The sequence below is a fragment of the Drosophila serrata genome, unplaced genomic scaffold (genome assembly GCF_035046125.1).
Source record: "Drosophila serrata isolate PLE 108 unplaced genomic scaffold, ASM3504612v1 contig_115, whole genome shotgun sequence".
Classification (NCBI taxonomy): domain Eukaryota; kingdom Metazoa; phylum Arthropoda; class Insecta; order Diptera; family Drosophilidae; genus Drosophila; species Drosophila serrata.
This window is the reverse complement of record NW_028257013.1, coordinates 52743-71047: the sequence shown is the minus strand read 5'-3', so window position 1 is coordinate 71047 and position 18305 is coordinate 52743. Positions and strand designations below refer to the sequence as shown.

Below are 18305 nucleotides of genomic sequence, written 5' to 3'. Positions count from 1 at the left end.
CCCCAAAAGAGAAAAAACAGGGAAATTGGAGAAATGGGAAATACGAAGGGCAAAATTCGAAACACTCGTGCAGCAGCCAATCAATGTCATTGAGCGATTGCCGTCGGTTTGCTGAATTTTAAACGTCGCCTGCGATGACCGTGCGTTTTAAATTGGATTCAATTTGCATTCGCTACGAGCTTTTTGTCATCTGCCATGCAAATGAGCCACAATGGTGTCCTTTTTGTCTCTGTTTTGTTTTATTTTATTTTATTTTCTTGTATTGCTGTGGACTGCGTGTGGAACTTGGGGACCAAGCAGTGTAATATGCAAATGGCGGTCGGTCGGGTTAATATGTAAATAAGCGACAATATTTGGGATTTTGGGGCTGTGGATTCCATGTGGAACTAGTGAGTTTAACTCGTTCGTATTGGGGCAGTTTTAGAATGTGGATTCTATGTGGGAGTTGGTTAAAAAGCGACCTTTACTGACTAGTTAAAGGATATACTATAAAGTCAATGTTATAAATGTGGATTCTAAGTGGTGAAATTCTACCTAAAAGTAAGCCATATTAAAATCCACAAGTGAAGTATTGCAATTATTGCTGGAACTGGCTGGAAAATTGTGGATTTTATGTGAAATCACTTCAAACTCTACCTAAAAGTTATTTGTAGTAATATCTACAGGTTATTGTTAAATCGTTACATGTAAATCTATATGTGGATCTTATGTGAAATTATGTTCCTAGTTCGAAATTGACTTTAAAAATGGGAATTGATGGTAAAATCAATACAAATAATGATTTGTAAACGTTATAAAATGGAGAACTTTGGAAAGTAAGAAATTTAGCTTTTAAAACCCGCATCAGTATGAGGGTAATAGCTTAAGTGACTACATATGTGGATTCCAAGTGGAACGTACGTCTTTAATATTTATTCATTAACACAAATCAATAGGTCCCAAAGAAAGTGATTCATCTTGCGAACTCTAAGTGGATTGTGTGTGGACGCCTTGTGGATCTTATGTAAAATAATTTCCTTTCTCCACCTCCCACAATTAAAGGACTCCCTTTAACCGCTTTAAGCTTAACCACATCTCCGAATTCCATTCCACAAAAGCATCCCCGCCACCTAAAAGCATCCATATCCTCACGTTATGCTAATGCGTTTCGAGAGTGTGTGTGTGTGTGTACTTGTGCTTGGGGGCTTAAAATATTTTCCCAACAATCAAACTAAAAATTTCGAAAAGGATTAACAACAACAGGAGCAGCAGCAGGCAAAAGGCAGAAAAGCGTAGAAAATACCCACAGGGCACCGCTCATCCATACATATGTACATGTATTTATATATATATATATGTTTCTATATATATATATGTATATCTACTGTACAGTGGGGATAAGCCCAGGGAACGTCGAAATATGTGGGCCATTGTTGTTGCCGTTGCCGTGCGTCTCGCATTGCTTTGTGCACTCGCATGGAAAATATGTTTTCGTTTTCTGGAATGCCGCACAACTGAGCTGGAAAGGAGCGGGAGCACGAGCAGGAGCAGGAGCAGGAGGAGGTTCAGGAGGAGCACTAGGAGTTGCTTCGTGTGCGCCACACGCTTCGCTTGGCATTAAGACGGAACCTGCCTGATGGACGAAGGACAACGGACGACCGGGTTGGTCTTTCCATAACCGAAATCTACACAACAGCTAACAAGGTATAACAGGAGATGGAGTTGGAGACGGAGTTGGAGACGGATGCGGATAGTCATGGCCATGGCCAGGGCAACATTTTCTTTATGGCTTCACACGACACACGAGCACGGCTAGCTGGGCAAACATTTTCATTGCCCGACATTTATGGGGGTGAAGAGTGGAAAGTGCTGGGCAAAGCCATCTATCTGCCACTTCATCCATCTTTGTAGCTGCTCTTCGCATCAACATCAATCTGTCGCCTCAAATCCGTTTGCATCCAGCTCCCTTCGATGTCTGGCCCCGGGTCTTTAGCCCCATTTTCCACACCAACTCGAAATGGGAACTGGAACTGGAAGTTTGCTCTCCTTTTGGCTCTATCTCTCCCGCTCCTTGTTCTGATGTCATGTTTGGTATTTTTCGGTGCCAAACCCTGAAATTTGATGCCTTGGCTGCTGTGCTTAAGCAGATCCTGACAGCCTGTGAAAGGATTGCGATTGCCATTCCTTTGATTTACTGGGCAACGCGCTGACACTTAGCCCTCCCCCCAAAAGCCTCTTAACCCATTTGACACGGAAAACAAAAAGTACTAACAATATCACATTTGCTTTATATTTTGTTTGTTTTGTAAAATCTGTAATTTGGTAAAGTCTTTCTATTACCGAAAGTTAAAGAATTAATCCTTTAGGGTAACTTCTTGTTTGAATTTGAATTTAAAAAGCCCAATTATCCTTCTTTTTTCTCTGCGTGTGCATCCTCTCGCCTTCTGCCTTTAAGTGATGTCAAGTGCGAGCCATAAAAATTTCATAAATTCACCAGGAGCCCGGAGCACATATGAACACACAGCAACAGCTACCAGATCCACATCCAGGTTCAGCAGCATCCTTGTCCTAGACCTGGCAGCTGCATAATTAAGTTACCAGCAAGTGGAGGACCGATGCTGCGCGTCCTTTGAGTTTTATTAACTTAATGTCTGCTTAAACGATGCGTCGCTTGCCGCTCTTTAAATATTTAAAATTAATTTCAACCTTTGCCACATTCTCTCTCCAATGAATCAAAATCAAAATCAATTGCCAGCAGTGCCCACAGTTTGCACCTGATGTGAAGGGATAGGAGAACGAGTACGGGTACAGGGAGCACGTGGTTCCCTGGCCTTAATGCGGTCCTGGGGCTGATACCGTCATTACGGCCACATTGCGGCAGGACACCGACAACGACGTGGGCAATGGGTTAGATGCAATTACCTCTGCCTATGATGGCATTAATTATGCAAAACAACTAACGCTGCAGGAGGTGGGGCCCAGGTTTGTGGCTCTGCCACAAAACGGAGGCACAGCTAGATGGGCGTGCCAGTGGCCCTAGGGCACGCAAAGTCCAGAAAGTCCTCGTGTGTCTCGGTGTGTGTGTGTGGGAGTAGGACTTTCCTCGACTTTCGGCGATTGCATGCCGCCGACGCCGCCGCTGATGCCGCCAGCAGTGCCGTAAATGAAACATGCAATTTATTTTAACCCAAATCGCTGACTGTTTTTGTGTCCGTTATGCAATTACTTTCCATCCTAGGGGTTTTGGCCAGCCAGCGGGGCGATAAGTACAGCTTTGTCTGCCGATTGAATGCTCACGAATCCTTCATACAAAGCTTTTTGTATTCACCCATAGGTAAAGGGATTCCTAGCAAATAATACCCAATTCCAAATGAAACACAAAGCAAAATCTGTTTCAAGATTACAATATTTCTAGGGAATTGTATAAAGAATAATGCATAAAAAACATTTAAATTAAAAGTAATAATAAAAAGTCAAGAAGAGCAGGTGTAGATGGTAGATGTAGGCTATCATTTGAAATAATTAATACAAGTTCAAAGTTTAATTTATTAATAAGCTTATTTATTAAAGAGAAATTAATAAAACATACAAGAAAATAAACTTATCAAATAATTAAGATATAAAATTAATAAAATATACATTAAAATAAATAATATATCAAAGGATATTTCACATGACAAGTATCCACTTTCATCCTTCATGTTTACATACTTGCCCCAAAAAGTAGGCAATATTTTCTCAATCTAACCGATTTCCGGGTATCCCACAGTCGGGGGGGAGGGCAGCACTCAACCGTTTCGCGAAGCTTAGTTAATATTTTGCAGATATTTTCGCCTGGATCTGCAATTAAGTCTGGGACAGCTTTTGGCTTTCACAGTGAGTGCTGCTCAAGAATTAATTCAATTATGAAAAAAGACAGCAGATGAGACAAGGGAAAGGTAGTGTGAAAGAGAAAGGGATAGATTGTATGTGTGTGTGTGTGTGTGAGAGAGCCATTCGCTCGTTAAGCATTCGTGTGGGAAAATTGTCGCTAAGCGGATTTGAGTGCAGCGCGTGAAAATTGCTGCAATTTGGGTTAAAAACCATTTTGGCTAAGAAAAACCAGCACTGACAACAGCCGGAAAGGCAACTGAGTGGGAGAATGGAGGAGGGAGGAGGGGGAGATGGAAAACCAGGACGTCATGTAAAATGCCGCATGACAAAAGCACACGGCGATAAAAGCAAGCTGAGGGGGGAAATGTGGAAAAGCGGCAGAGGGAGAGGGAGAAGCGAAAGCGAAAGGAAGGGCGAGTGTAATGAAAAGTGAAAGTGACTAAGATGTTTTTCCTAACTGCTGCCTTTGTTGTTGTTGTTGTTGGTGTTGTTATATTTGTAACTGTTGTTATTGTTGTTGTTGTTGTGATGATGACGTGGGCGACTAGTAATGTTGACAAAAACAACAGCGACATCAGCAATAACGGTAGAATTGTAACGTTTGCCAAATGAAAATGGCAGCACGCAAAATGGCGACACAGCGTCAGAGAGTCAGAAAAGGGAGAGACAGAGAGTCAGAAAGAATATAAAACAGAGAGAGAAAGAAAGAGCAAGAAAGAGGGCCTGAAATGTGGAACAAGAGAGCAGGACGATGACGAAGATGTCGAACAAGGCGAAAACAAAACAAAATGACGAACAACAGACAGCAGCAACCAACAGAGAAAGGCCCAAAAAAAGAAGCAACAAGAAGGGTGGCCACCAAAGTTATGCCCACGAAAAGGGAACAATTAAAATGAAACACAAATATATATGTAAATATGCAATACAGTCATTAAATAAAATTTAGTGTCAGTTGTAATAACCAAGTTTTTACGATTTATCCAAACATTTTCTGATAGTTCCTAAGGTAGAAGAAGGCCTCCAGTAGATTTTATAGCTATAAAAATAACATACATATGTAACCTGTGGTACGAATTATGTTATAACATAAATTGCTCAGCTATTATATATAGTTTAGATATTAAATATACTTTCTAAAATATGAATAAATCGGAACTAATCAAATTTTGTCATACATAATATGTATTTTTGCAGGTTATTGTTATTGTAGTCAGAAGTTTCCAACGTAATTTTTAATCTTATAAATCATATACATACATACATATAGGTTTGGAAATTACATCTTTACAGCGTTGTAAACTTCTGACAAAATTTGCTTTAAGTTGGGAAAGTTTGGTAAAAGTATTGCAAAAAAATAACTCTCTGGTATTCGAATGGAACAATACAGAATTCCATTATTAAGGTTGTTGGGTAAAGGATCTATTAAGGACCTGTAAATAAATAAATAAACCTTTATCTAAACTTCTCAGTTCGAAAGTTTGAAACAAATTTCCGAACCTAATAACTCTATGGTATTATAAAAATAATAAAATAATAATAATTTCTTATTTTGAGGTGGATCTTTAAAGGATCTATTATGGATCTGTAAAGATTTAAGATTTGGAAAAAGTTTCGGAATCTAATATTTTATGGTATTATACAAAAGTTTACACAATAAATAATTCTCATCTTGATGGATCTTTAATAGAGCTATTAAGGATTTGTTAACACATTTATGTTTATAGATTTTGTAAGCGACATGCGCATTATCCGGCTATAGATCCAGGACCCTAGGACCCAGACCGGTCAGAACTGTTTGAACCAACCACCTCACAACACACACCTCACACCATACACCCCCACACACACTCATATAAATCAAATTTGTTGTGTGTCCCGCCGAACACACTCTCGAGGGTTAAGTGACTGGATGAAATGCCTGCGACTAACTGACTGACTGATTGACTGATTGACTGACTGACTGACTCATTCCCACGTGCACATATAGTATAGAACGTGTCCTTGGACGTGGGTGATGGGAAGGAGGGAGCATGTTGAATGGGTGTCATTGTCGCCGGTGGCAAATGTGTGTGTGTTTGCTGCTGCCTTTGGGGCCTAAGGATCCATTAATAAAATCAGTTCAGCATAAATTACAGGTGACAGCGTTGTCCCACAGATCCCACAGATCGATTGAAAAGTGAAGTGAATATTTCAGGCATAACGTGGTGACAATGCAAACAGCTTTAAGCGGCTTACCTGGATGCTCACCTGGTTTCCCTTTTCCCAGTTTCCAGTTACCATTTACCATTTCCACCATTCCCTTTTTTGCCTTTGCTTTCCCTTAAATGGATCGTAAAATTTAGCTTTCTCCCCCGGACTTGATGCTAATATTATTTGACAGCGTTGTGTTTCGAGTGTGTGCCTTCTGTTTGACTGACGATAAAGTGTTTTGGCTATCACCTGAACTGCAGACACACACACACACACACATACACACCATTTTCCGGACACGCTGCCAATTCCGGTCCGGCTCTCTGACACATCTCCTTGGTGCGTGCTGAGCGGGTTTTATGGCACAAGTTTTCATTGGCTTAATGCATATTTAAAATTGGATACATTCGTCGGCAACCTGGCATCATCCGGCCAGTCAGTCAGCGTTCCCCCCTTTCTGAAATATTTCTGGGAAAATGCCGGAATTTCCTCAACTTCTCCCCCCCCCGCTCCACCTCTGGCATAATGCCGCTTTGAGCTTGCAGCATTTAAAACTGATAGCGATGAAAGTTTTAGCACAACGTGCGAGCATTAAGTTGCACTGGGAGAAAATTCGAGAAAATCGATGCTAAAATTCTCTTTAAGTTTATAATAGCTATTAGATTTTGGAATTGAGGTTGGCGGAGGGATTGGAAAGATTTCCTCTAATTGTTCCCATAATTAACAGAGAGCCATTTTTGTGGGGTTTCTTTTCCTATAGCATACTTTTCAGCTGCTTTAAAGGCGAAGTGAAGTCCTTCGTTATTGTGGTTCTTTCTAAAGTTATTTTTAAAGAATAATTTAAAATTAATACATAATTTTAAGAAAATTTAATACCTAGTTTTTCTAAAAATATTTTTATACCCTTGGAGGGTATTTTAATTGTAATGAAAAGCTTATTTCGCTGTGAAGAAGGCATTTTCCACCCTATAAATCATCAGCATCAACAGACGAGTTAAAAACAAATACATTTTTTAAATTGTTTTCAAAATCATCGTTACAATTTTCAAAAATGTATACAAAATTAAATTTTTTTAAATGATATATTCTGTATGTAGTTTAATTAAGTCGATAACAACCTATATAGAAAAACTGTGCTTATTAAAACTAGCGATTATTTGGCTTAGTTATGCGTTTTTAATTAAAGTTTAATTAATGAAACAATTTTCATATAAAAATCTCTAAAAATATCGATTCAAGGAATGCGAATATTTAAGGCTTTGATATGATTGGTTTTTGATTTGATTCTATAAATAAATTACAACCTGTAAGGTTAGTTTCCTTTCTTGTTTAGCTCACTTTTACTTGATAAACAAAAATGATTTTACAAAAATGTAAAATATATAATAGCATTTATATTTATTTTTTCTTATATAATAATTGGGAAATTACATTTCTTGTGGTGCTTTTTGTTGCAAACATTCTCATAGCATACTTTTCAGCGATTTGCAAGCATTTTTCGCATTTTCTGTGCAATTGAATGTTACTTTCGAAAAACCATAATATCAGACACATTTTCCCAGCGATTTAAAATCCCTGTAGCTGTATCTAACTTTCACCTGTTAAACAAATATCAAAAAATAGAATATTTTCTCGCTGTTGGAATGACAGGGGCTTTTTCTATGGGCTACCTTTGCGAGTACATTATCAGTGGAGTTGCAGCTGCAGCTTCAGGAGCTGGAGCACATGCACAGACCATAAACTTCTTGAGAACTCAGGACCTCGGAAGGACTAATGTGTTTTGAAGGCGTCCTGTCAGCGTCGACCCCCGCTGACATACATATGCGGAAGGACTTGTGAGAGTATGTGTGAGGGGAAGGGGAAGGATATGGCCGCCATACTTCATGTCGGGCTTTAATTCGCCGTCTTCGGCTGTCGTCGCTGCCTTCAATTATTGGAATGCTATTCGAGTCACGTTCCAGCGCTCGTGCCTGCCCCCATTCCTCCTTCTTTCCCTCAGACTGTTGCTATATATATATATTTATATATATTGCTCTATATGCCCCCGTTCTCACTATAACTTCTTTAACGATTTTTTTTTGCTGGGCCAAATATAAAACAAAAAGTACCAAAAATAGCTGGCGGAAATTTACAACAGTCACACGCCTCCACAAAACAACACCCCTTTTTTCCGCTTTTCCGGCATTTTCCTCCCTCCCCACCTCCCCCCAATTGCAATTTGTGGTGAATCGTCCCAGTTCCAGTTCCACTTCCAGTTCCAGTTTCAATGGCAGTTTGCACAACAGTTTCGCTTGTTTTTCGGTGGCAATAAAACGTTTCGAATTAACATTTGTTGCCAGAGACAATTGGGGGCACACAAGGAAGCGGATCGCTTAATGGGAGTCTTGAGGATGGCCAACGGATAAACTTTATTAAAGGCCAAATCCTGTCGGGGAATTCCAATGACGCTTCAAGCGATTTGTTCCAATGGGATTGGGATTAAGGCACACAGGCTACCCCTTCGAAAAAAGGGATCCATGGGGGACTTGGAGTGCCCATTTACGGTAGGTATTATTGACAACAGTCCTTGACATTATTATTATTATTATTATTATTATGTAAAAATCTGGCAAAAAAATATTGAAATTCTTAAGCTTATGACTTTGAATGACAATAAATAAGAATACATCGAAAGGAACATAAATAAACGAATGGGTTAAGTTACGCCTCTTTCTATTTTGAAACTCTGAAAATTATCTTATCTTATTTACTTATGCTCCTTGCTAAAAAGGACACATAAAACAGAGTTTACACATTAAAGTACAGCTTGAATTTTTCACTCTTTCTTGTTCTGGTTAAAGTATTATTTATGTAATTGACGTACTACAGGACCCCTACTCTTTTTTATTCTAGGGGATTTTCCGCTAAGGCTTTCCTTTGACTTTTCCCTAAGCCCGATCAGTCAGCTGGCCATTAGCCACGAAGAGCACATCTTCATTAGCAGCTTCCCACTCAGCCCCAGCTGGCTGATGGATGGAGAACTGCTGTCAGGGTAATTAACCCGAGGAAAGTAAGTGTCCAAGTCCAGAGTCCGACTCCGAGTCCGAGTCCGAGTCCGAGTCCGCGGCCAAGTTAATGAAATGCCTGGCAACAACGATGACGACAATTGGTATAAATTGCGGCTCCGCCCGAGTGGCCATGGCCGCTGGCAACAGCGAGTTATGGCATGTGGCATGAGCGACACATCAGCCAGAAAGCCACTTTATTCTATTTCCGTTTCCGGCTGTTGTCGCCTGGCTTGGCCTGCCTTCTCCTCCCTCACTCACTCAAGCCTTTGCCTTCTGTTGTTCTTGTCAAGCTTGCCGAGTATGTAATGTGCTTCCGCTTGCCACAAGCTCTGTGGCAACAAGCAACGACGTAGGCGGCAGGCTTGGAGTGCGTGCCAAGGCAAGCACAAGCACACACAATCCCTATTCCTAGCCATATCCCTACCCATATCCTTATCCCTATACCCAACCCAAAACCCCTAACCAGAACCCCTCGAAACTGACAACAGCAGAGATGAGAAAGATATACCAACTGAGCTTTGAAATTAAATATAATTGGTACAATATTATTACATCAAAATAAAATAATTAAATAATTCTAGTTTTTACAAACAATACCATGTCCTGTAGAGGTCTAAAAAGCCTCGAATATACCCTATTTTCTGGTTACAAAGAGGGACGACATTTGGCTGTGGGAAGTGACTGTGGCAGCAACAAAATGACACTCAAAATGTCAACGTCACCGCCACCACATCCTTGAAAGGGAAATGGAGAAGGACTCCGACTCCGACTGCAACTTGAAGTTCTAGAGTTAAAGGAAGTGGGCTAAAACGGAGCACATTGTGTATGCACAACAATGTTGGCTTTCCCCCAGGCCATGACGCCCACACACTTGCAGTTCGCTTTCCAAGTCTGAGAATTATACTATATATTCCCGGGACACGCATTTTTATATTACAGCCAGAATGAAGACGTTGACGGCAGAAAGATATATGAGCGTTGCATGAGCCAGCAGCCAAAATATGTACTAGTTGCAACAATCTCTTTTTGGGTGGCATGGCTTAGCGGATTTCTGTGGCGTGATTTAGTGGGTTTATAAATCCAAAATCTTGGCTAATCTGGAGATTTCAAGGGGAGATAATGTTATCCAGAAACTACAAATAAATCTCAAGATTCAAGTAATTAATCACTCACACTCTCTCTAGGTAAGTCCCCAAGGGAGAGTTACATTTTAAGATTTATGCAGCTGGAAAGTGTTGTCATTGGGATGATGTCAGGGGGAGATGGAATCTAGTTTCTCCTACTCTCCTTCATGTCAACTCAATCTGACCAAGTATTTTCCAATTTACCACTAAATGCGCTTAATAACTTAAGTCCCTCTACCGGGTCCATGTTTGTGTTGTCCCTGCAGTTTGTGGGGCGTGCCATGGCAGCCATTGCATATTTTATGAGCTGGAGGGGATTAGGGTCATTAAGGTGGTAGCGGTGGACCCCGTCACATGTGGCTGGAACAGTAGCAACAGTTGGTGAGGTCTTGGAGTTTCGGGACCACAAAACGTTTAGCGTTAAGCCGGCGGCGGGTCTGGGTTCAATTATGTTTTGTTTTTTTTAGAGAGTCAAGTGGTGGAGGGAAAGAGTCATCGATGAGTCACAACAGTTTGTGGGGTTTAGGGTTCACTTTCAGAGTTTTGGATTTAGTTTTGAGTTTGGGCCTTCTGTCACCTTTTGACAAATTAGTTTCGCTCTAAGCTCTGGCGAAAAGGGCAAAAGTTTTATTTTTAGAGCGACCTCCCCACCATTATCCATTTCCGATTTCCCTTTTTCCCTTTCGGTTTTTCTGGGGGGGAAAAAGCAGGGACATGGCCACCCCAAAAATTATCTGACAAAGACACAACCCCCTCACCATGAGGACGAGTTCAATGACACGACAACGAGGAGATGGCTGCCTACTTAAGTGTTAAGAGGGTTGGGCCTTGCTCTCTCTCTCTCTCTCTCTCTCTCTCTCTTTGTCACTTTTCCATTTTCTCATTTTCCTGAGGGGTGCTGGTGTACCGCCCCTGCGTTGATTGAGCTCCACAAATCGATTTCCATTGATTGATAAAGCCACCAAGGCGGCGACGAACGACACAATGAAAACTCCACACGGCAAGAAATCTATGTAGATGTTTTCCTTACAAGTTTTCCTTTTACTTACGTTGAGAACTTGAATTTCTGGCAGTGTAACAGGTGCAAATGCTCTTTTATACAATGTGTAATATATTTATTTCTTGCTGCTGAGATAAATAGCCCAATGGAGAGACGTGAGAGCCCAGGGATAAGGTCAAATACTGTGGTTAACTCCCTGCACAAGACGCAAGGCCCGATAAATCAATATTGAAAACAAAATGACAAACAAAATGCCACGCGTCGTAGATCCGCAATTGGAAATTGTGATAAAAAGATATACAAAAGAAAACTGGGGAAGAGAGTGAGAGAGAGAGGCCAAGACAAAGTTGGGAAATTCGTCGAAAGGCGAAAGGAAAACATTGTACAAATATTCAGAGCACTTTCCACATTCATTTATTAAGCAAACAAACAAGGGGCAGACGCCAGTAAAAGGGGGTTGGGGGTTCAGAAGGTCGAATGGAAGCGAGTGGGTGGATGGACAGGCGTCATAGGTCGGGCCCCTTATTTATTTCCAATTCCATTGCCTCTGCCTCTCTGTGTCATTTGTTGGGTAAAATGTTTTTCCAAACCCCCTCCACCCCCCAGGAAGGGGTGGAAATTTGGTAGAAAAAAAGGGAGAGAGAATAGATACAAGTTCAGGATGCAAGGGTCCTTAAGGAATTGAATTATTTTCAGGCTCTACATGTGACACACGCCTTTAAAAGAAGTTTCGAGATACTCCAGAAAGCTCTGTTTATAATTTAAAAGTTGAATAATATTTCTTAAATATATAACTGCTTCGATTTTCCATGAATACATTTCTATTTCTATTATTTTTCACCAGAATTTCAACGTTTTTATTGCCAGTTATTCGAAATATTATTGTTGGAAATAGAATCAAATATAGAAAATTTCCTAGGAAAAGTTACTCCACCTCTCTTTCTCTTACTCTATCTTGGGGCTGTAACCCTGCGGTTTTCCCTTGCTTTTCTCTTTTTTTTTTTTTTTTGTTTTTTAAGGATTCAGTGTTCAGGATTTAAAGAATCGCCCAAAGACACGTACGAACACTGCGACGATATGGGGAGGGGAAAAATGGGGGGAAAAATCAATGGAAATTTATGTGACTCAAATATAAAACAATTTTTATTTCCAAAAGCCCGCTTGCCCAGCCATACATGGCGATATTTTCCACAATTTTTGTACGTTTATTTCGAAATTTCTCTCGAATGCAACGGCAGTGAAAGCATTTCCCAGGGGCGGTTTTTCCGAGGCGAGAGGGGAGGGGCTTAAATTCGTGTGCATTGTGCATGCTTAATTGAGTTGTCCTCCCCTACACCCTCCATCCCCACCTCCATTTCCACCTCCTCGGTCCATTTAATTTCTTTTTCTTCCTGTTTCTGTTGCCCGCGCTTTCGGAGAACGGAAGTGGGCGAGGACACACACACGTGTCCTGCGAGTGTGTCCTACGAGTGTGTCCTGTGTGTGTGTGTGTGTGTGTGTGTGTGGCAAACAGTTTATCGGGACAGCCACTCGGGCACTCCAAATCCAGGCCCCTCCTCGCGTACAACAACATCGCTTCACTTGATTTCCATGTCACTGACAAAACACATTTCACCCTCTCGTCCGTCGTCCTTAGTCCTTCGTCCTTTGTCCTTTTTGTCTGTGCACCATGCTAAATGCTGACATGTCTGGGGGTATAAGGTCCACCCACCATAGACTGGACATGGGGCCTAAATGACATCTCTAATCTCAAGACATTCCAGTCGTTGCTTTATGGGGATCAGAAGTCTCTCAGTGCTCCTTTTGGCATCACCTTTTTAATGCAATCCTTGACTTAAATTTGCTTTTTTTTAAATGCAGTACTTATGATTCTATTCTTTCATGTAATAATATCAGGGAATGTCTATTAAACTAAAGTAACTAAAATGAAATTGCATTTAATCTGACAAAATTAAAAGGTAACAAAGTTATATATTTGTCTAAAGCTAACAGATAATTATAAACTAAGAGTTAACTTAGTTTTAAAAGCTATAGCTACTTAGGTGTTCTGCTCATATAACCAATTAATGCATTCCATATAGTCATTTTTTTATTTATGGGATTTCTATAACTAAAATCAATTCCTTACTGGATTTGTGGAACTAAGTTTGAGTGGGGGAAAAGTAGAAAAATCATAGTCCTCAATTGTGGAATACCCGGTATGCAAAGCACACACTAACTAAGAAACCAAACCATATTTATATTAAATATATTTATCATCTTAATGTAGATAGATTTTATATACTTAAATTTGTAATGCCTTGATTAAGGAATTCTTTGCTTTAGCATTTCCAAATTTCTAAAATGTATCTCAAGGCACAAAGCAAACTCAGGAAAAGATAACTTATGATTTGCTAGTTAAAAGTTCAGTGTTTATTTAGCAATTTTTCTTACATTTCCAATAGATATATACACACATTCCCCCTTTTATCACTTTGTTATAATACAAATATATATTCCATATCTAATCAACACTTAACTATAGTTATTCAGGCCTTTAAATAATATATGTGACCCCCTTTTGTTGGATTTATTCCGATATTAATTCCACACAACCGCAAAATTAAACAAAAAGTAAAGGGTGGAAGGAAAAACTTGAGGTAAACTTGAGGAAACTTGTGAAAACTTGGAAGAGGAAAAGAAGGAGAAGGAGAAGGACTCCTCCCTCGATCGATGATGGCCATCGTTGTGTCACTTAATGCGGCCACCGGAACTTGGCGGCACTTTCATCCATATTCATTAAGACCACCCCCCCCCCCCCTACCACGGGGAAGGAAAAAGGAAAACTATTTTTATTAATTTTACAAATGAACACTTTGCTTTCCAATTCGATGTGGTTCGACGACACAGACTCTCTTTCATCCCCCTCTCTAACCAACAAACCCAACCCCCCATCATCATCATCATCATCATCATCATCATCATCATTTTCATCGTTTGGCGTCGTTAGGAGAAAGTTTTCCCAAGCCGCAGAAAATGATTGCTGTCACTGATAAGGCGCCCGACAATGGTCCAAAAAACGGGAGATTCGTTTAGATGAAAGCTGAAAAGTTTTCACTACTTTCGGTTTTAATTTCACAAATTGCATTTGCCAATGTTATTTATTCAATCCGTTAGCCTGGCTAAGAGAGAGAGAGAGAGAGAGAGAGAGAGAGAGGTGCCTGGGTGCTCGATTATTAACACGATTCCCGGTTATATATATAAAACCCCTACTTTCCTACCTGCCATCACTTCCAGCTCTAATCGATTTTTGATGAGATTTTTGTATTCAATTTTGGTTTTGATAGGCGAACGATGAACGCATCGCGCGGAGCTGAAGCTGGAGCGTGGCGTTAATGGCATCGGGAGGAGGAGGAGCAAAAGGACCTCGAGCATCTTGCCGAAGCACCTGGAGAACGGAAATTCTAAAGGGAAAGATGCTGTGCGACCATGACAACGATGCCATTGACATAATTCTGCAGGGCTTTTGTTTGGATTGCCAATAGCAAGAAGCTGGCAATGGAGGGATGATTGGGGGTAACCACTTTCTCAACCCCCCCCACAGCTAAGTAAAAAGGCAAAAGGCCCCTACTTTTTTGTTTGACTTTCAGTTGATTTACGCAGTTGCTCTCATAACTACTAGAACTAGGGGTTGACTTTCTCCCCTATTTAGGAATGGCAATAGGGGAAGCTTTTGTGCGCGGGAAATTTGTGCAATTCGCTGAATGAATCTCATTGCGCTCGATGTGATGCGAGGGCATTATTTCACTTCTGTCGAGTGTTCTCTCAATTCGCTGGATTGTGCGGTCTGGCCAGAGAGAGAAAAAGAGGGTTTTATTTAAAAAGAGGGGCTACGGACTTTCCCCGATTAGCCCGTAAACTCAAATGGGAACTAAAGTTCAGAGTGAAGTAAATAAATCTTGGGCGTGATTTGTATGGCTTGTGAGGGGGAAATGGGTCACTCGTTTACGTTTATCCTTCGCCAATATATTTTCTCACTTTTTCTCCTCTTGTGTGATTTCGCATCCGTGCAAATCACATTAGCTGCCGCGATTCCTGGCAATATATATATAACATATATATAAAGAAAAGAGGTGAAAAAAATCACAGACCAGTGACTGACTGATTGAGCCTGAACCTCACAGATTGCTTCGCCAGGCCCTCCTTAACCCATTCTCCTTTCCCCTAGCCACTACCCAACCCCAACCCTCTTCTGGTCCTCATTGAAATTGGCAATTTCGTTTTCATTCAACGCTGACGAAATGCATTTCCTGAAATGAACAGCGACAAGGAGCAGAGCAGGGCAGCCCAAGCCGGAGATGGAGTTGTGCAAGGGTCATGGATGAGAGAGAGGATGGATGTGCCTGGTACAGGGACTGAGCATCAAGGACAGGACTCTGTGGCTCTGCGAAATGTCAAACGTTGCCGCAAGGACGACAGCCGGAAGTGCAGCATGGCCAACGGGCAAGGCCCAAGGCCTTGTCAACTGAAGAAGAGGATACCGAGAGTGCCATTCCACAATAAGTTTTAATATATTGGCATGGACTTAAGTCCGGGGCCAGGTGCTGCATATGTCCAGGATTCTCTGTTATTGCAAGGACTGCTGCAGTGGATGACTGTCAACTGATTAAGACATCCTGGCTAATTCTCTTGCAGCTGTGACAACGACACTTTAATCTGTATGTATTCCCAAAGGAGCTAGAGGAGAAGGTCAAGGGGCTTAACACACACATGAATGTCAGGTGTTTCCACTAACAAGGGTTATTCACGCCTTTAAAGTGTCCTTCTTAATAATATTGCGGTTTTGTTTTTATTCTAAATGAAGCAGGTTTCTTAATTAAAATGAGATGACTTTTGATCAAGAATCAACACAGCTTCTGTTGGCAGCTGTTTGAAAATGTATACTTGAGAGACATCTCAAGACTTGAGACCTGCAGAGTTGGGGGTATTCCTTAAGGATATCAGGATGTTCACATTCCAAATGTATGCACGTTTCAAGCACGACCTCCCTTGGCCCATGGAAGCCGATTAGGTTGCACTATTTGCCAGTTTGAACAGGAACATGGAAACGCAATCCCAGGACCAAGGACTCGTTCCTACTTTCCCACCTTCACCGAAAGAGAGAGAGACTGACTTTTTGAAGTGCCAGGTTTAATTCCCCATTCAGTGGGGGATTCTGCTGCCCAAAACTTTGCTCGCTTTATCTCAAAACATTGTCCGCTAATCTGCTCCAACTGGGAGGTAGGTTTGAGGCAGCTGGAGGAGATTTGTGTGGCTCAACTCGAACTGTAACCTTCGGTGCTGTGCGTTCTCCATCTCTCTTTCCTTGAGTGACCCCAAAAAAGAAAACTAAATCGAAACTTGGCGCTGTTGCAGTTGCAGGACAATCTCAGCATTATCCTTCCGTTCCGGCAGCCGAACTTTGTGCCTGGCAACAATTCAAATAGAGGAAAACCCCAACCCAAACCCAAAGCAAATATATTCCTTTACCCCCAACCTCAATTTCAATACAGGACTCTGTCCTGTTTTGGTTGTTTATCTTTCTTTTTTCTTTTGGGGGTTACACTTACCGAAAGTCCTCGAATTACAACATGAAACAAGTCGATGCCGGAGACACCTGCAAGAGAGAGAAGAGAAGGAGGCAGAAATATCCATTAGTTGAGTTCTTGACAAGGCTCTCGGTTCATTACACTTCTCCCACCCAACCCCACTTTCAAAGAAGTATTAATGATGCAACTGTCAAAAGTTTTTCGGCCCCGGCACTGTACCTGCTAATGAGGACTGTACCTGCTTCGATCTTTTTTTTTGGCTAAATTGAAAAGAATTAATGATGAAACCCAAGTCAAAGACATGCCAAACATATCACGTAAAACATTAGAATAACGCAAGGATGCTGCTGAGAATGTTTGTTGTTGTTCAACAAAAGATAAAATGATAATGAAATGAGCCGGTGGGGGGACGGGCGGAGAAAACAATTAAAAGAATTTATTGCTCGAGTTTAATGAATTTTCAGCTTGTTTGCACGCAAACACATTGGGGAGAGGGAGTGTGTGGAAAATGGAGCCTGTGCCAGCTCAGCATTTTCAATTCAACCATTTGATGCATGTCCTGGGGGGAGGGTTGGGCCTAAAAAAAAAACGGAACAAAAAGAAAGAAAAGCCAAGCCAAGCGCCACAGGTGTAAAACGCTTACGTGTATAAATCTCCCGTGTTGCTGCGTGTGAGAACGAGAATGAATGTTATTGTTGAACATTGCTTAATGAAGTTTTTGTTTCTACCCCCTCCGGATCCCTTCCCTGATCCTGTTCATCTTTCCGCTCGTTTTGGCCCTGGATTTCGGCAGCTGCTTAGACAGCAATTGATGGGCAGCCCCAGGATATGGAAGCCAGGTTCCAGCATCCAACACAGCTGAGCCTTACATCCTTGGACTGAGAGAGAGAATGAAATGCTTTTGTTTTGCATTTCTCTTACATTTTTTTTTGTTTTGTCTGTTTGGAATTTATTTGCTTTTGGGGCAATTAACAAACAAAAAGTTGCCGGGACAGGAATCTCACTGAGCTTCTTCTCTATATAATCTGCGAAATTGAGTACAGTTTCATTCGGAAGGTTACCTGTTCTTAGTGAAAGTTCTTAACCCGAAATTTCTGTTAAATTCCACAGAAGCAAACGGAAAGTATCTTATTTTTAGCTTATATCATTCATAGGGTTTTCCTTAGAGTTTTAAGACACCTTTTTATCTAAACCTTGGGCAAACTTTAAATAAATATATTACCTCATTGAATTTGACTTTCTTTTGATGTAATTATTACAAAATATATATTATTGGGCCGATTTTTTAATGGTTTGATGTCCTGTAATGCAAAATTGGCCCTTGATCCTGATGTTTTATGGTATGTAGGTTTATCCTAGTTCTGTTTTCAATGGAAAACAGGCTCAGGTTCAGCAGGCTCTGTCACTGAAGGATAACCAGAGAGAGGCAAGGAGCAGTCAGGAGAGGAACAGGTCAAGAAAGGAGCTGTCAGGAGATGAGCAACCTGTCAAGGAGCAGGTCAAGTCGCCTCTTGGCTTCAATTAT

The 18305-nt window shown here is 41.0% G+C and overlaps 1 protein-coding gene across 10 annotated transcripts in view; it reads right to left on the bottom strand.

Moving 5' to 3' along the window:
• X11Lbeta (amyloid-beta A4 precursor protein-binding family A member X11Lbeta) overlaps positions 1-18305 on the bottom strand; it is an 80919-nt gene that overhangs the window by 12531 nt on the left and 50083 nt on the right. For all 10 annotated transcript variants that reach the window (XR_015270115.1, XR_015270111.1, XR_015270113.1 and 7 more), the window contains one exon: positions 16802-16848. The gene's annotated coding sequence lies outside the window, so the exon portion shown is untranslated. The remainder of the gene's footprint in view (positions 1-16801; positions 16849-18305) is intronic.